Genomic DNA, 2,807 nt, shown 5'->3' with positions numbered 1-2,807 from the left:
CAGCAGGGAAACTGCTGTCACTGTTAGACCCATACTGAGCTAAGCGAGGACGGGAATGTTCCAGAGAGGCAGAAACTCAGGTGACAGCACATCACAAAGTTGTATGGATCTGGTCCAATCTGGGTGAGTTGTTCTGTGTTTCAAGGACTTTGCAATAGAAAGAACTTGTTGTTTTCTGGACTAGCTGCAGCCAGATAGAATATTTAGAAGTACAGTGGATGGACTTACTCAGTGTCCTCTGTGGTTTGCCTAGGACAACTGCTATAATCACCATCCTTTCTTTTTGGGGCCTACCTAGATGAGCACTGGCCTAGGAGTCAATAAACTGTGGTTCTGATGCTATAGCAAAGTCGGTTCGTATCTGTCTGTGCTGTCCTTGAAGGGCATGTGCAGCAGTGACCTGCGTTGAGAACAAGTAAAAAGCACTTGCAGAAGAAGTAGGAATTACTGTGAGGTGAGGACAAGGAGCACAAAGTCCACAAAATCACTGAGGTTTCGTGGTCCTGCCTTTTTCTGTTTCCATGAACTTGAATATAGGAGCTCTTGTACTGAAGGACTGATGCAAGCCTGAACTGCTGGTTTTAATTAGCAGAGAGTAAAAAGCCACATCTTTAAAGAACACTGTAAATAGGAAAGGAAAAAGTGTTTTCAGGCAGCTGTTGTCTTTGTCACTCTTGGGAGCGACACACCCACACACACACCCCCCCCCCATGTCCCTTTAAAGGAAAGGAAAAATTGTTTTCAGGCAGCTGTTTTCTTTGTCACTCTTGGGAGCGACCCCCCCCCCCCCCCCCCCCCCCCCCCATGTTCCTTTAGACCTGCTAATTAAGCAGTTCCTTGTATCTGCAGGTCAGTTGGTCAGCTAATGGACTCCCTGCAGTCTCCAGTGCACCATGTCTTGAAAGATAAATAGGAAAAGGCAAAAAGCCCTTGGGGATCTAACTGGATCCTGGCCTGACTTGGCCCTGGGGCTTTTTCTGAGCAGTACTGTAAGCAGGCACTGAGACAAAGAAGAACAGCCCCCGAGGCTGTTACCCTGGGGTTTGCCGGGATCTTTGGGTATATGGCCTGGCCCCTGCAGAGTGTGAGACTATTAGCCGGGGGAGCTTCCCAGCTTGCCATCATTTAGCTGAGGACTAAAAATACTGTTGGCTCACATAAAGTGAGTGCAAAGTGGCTGGTGTTACTGAATACTCTAAAGGCCAAACCCCTGCCACTGGGCTTCAGCTGGACTTTAATGGATGAGAACAAAAGTAGCAGTAGGGCTTCATCTGTTGAGCATCCCAGCAGGAGCTGGGAGTACGCCAGCACATTAATGGAAGGACAGAAGGGACTTGGGGGACAGGACTTCTCCATTCTGGGTGGGCACCTGAATTACCCCAACTGCTGCACAGTCTGGGATAGCTTTTGCTCTCTTTCTCTAGCAGTATCCTCCAGGATCTTTGAAATGTCACTGGCAAGAACTCTGTCAAACTGATTAACTTCAATGAACTATTTTTGTTTCCAACTTCCCAACCCCCTCTCATTTTGACATGTCTTTAATAACAGACTTCTTAACACCTCGAAAAGCAGTGCAGAGCCCACAGGTTAGGTAACTTACTGGAGGTCATTGAATAAGGTGTTAGCAGAGTCAAGTGCTAAGCCATGATTTTTCTGGCTTCTATTTCTCCATCTGGGCCATAGAGATCATCCCAACTGTCCTGGAGTATGTGAGAGTAAGGAACAGTCATTGCCAGAGTGGGTTTGAGAATTAGAAACATCTAGAAGCTGACAAATACTCCAGGATGTGTGCTCTTTTCTCTTTCATCTTATTAATCTGCATCCCTTTTTTACCTGCCCTCTGGTTTCAAGGGCATGTTTCCATTTAATGCCTTGTCTTAAAAGACTTGTTTTGCCCTTCCAGCTTCTCTGTCCTCCTCCATCTCAAGAGGAAAATGCTGTGGCAACTCAGTGACATTCCCTTCTCCTTTCACCGCTTGTGACAAAGTGTGCGTGGGACTAGAGCCCGACTTCTCTTGGCAGCCCAAAGGGACGCTTAAAGGACTGTGGATGCTCTGTGTATCGCGCAGGCATGTCGCGACACCTGGCGTTCGGTGTAGGAAAGTGCTGGTTGCGGTACCGCGCTGCCCTGGCCTTGCGAGAATTCCGATGGGAACAGGCTGGCTGAAGGGGGAAGCAGAGATGCTTGTTTCTAGATCTGCGGAGAGGACCGGGACAGCTTCTTTTTCAGACTCTGCGTCCTGTGTAACTCAGCAGTCTGACTGGTGCAGGGTGGCCAAAACAATCTGTATGATCTTTATGGAAATGAGGTGCAACCGTTGAGTGATACTCGGGGAAGGCTATGGAGAAACTGACTTTGTATGTTAAACTCAAAAATGGAAACTGGTTTTATCCCTGCAGGATTTATCTAGTCGAAGGTATAGCTGTGTGCCTTTGACTAGGTTGAAATCCATGACCCTGTCATGGAGTAAACTTGAGACACTGTGTTAGTCTGGTCCAGACCCAGGTTTTCAGTCCAGAAGATGTTTCATCTTAACAGAAGTCAGTCTCAGAGTTAGACCAGCCAACCTGGTACAGCCTCAGCCTTCATCCACTCCAAGGCTTGTTGTATGTTAGGCATAGACAACCCAAAAATGTTTGGAAACCAAGCCACTATGTCAAAGCATCAGCCACATGCATAGAAAGGAGCTCATCACTTCGTCCTTCCTCTCTGGAGAGGGACTGTTCAGAGTTGAACCAAAGCATGTGTCATTAATAAACACTAATTGCCATCTATCATCAAGCACACAGGGCCATTTTCTACTATT

The sequence above is a fragment of the Cariama cristata genome, unplaced genomic scaffold, assembly GCF_000690535.1.
Source record: "Cariama cristata isolate BGI_N322 unplaced genomic scaffold, ASM69053v1 scaffold16760, whole genome shotgun sequence".
Lineage (NCBI taxonomy): Eukaryota > Metazoa > Chordata > Aves > Cariamiformes > Cariamidae > Cariama > Cariama cristata.
Note: the sequence above shows the minus strand (reverse complement) of the source record.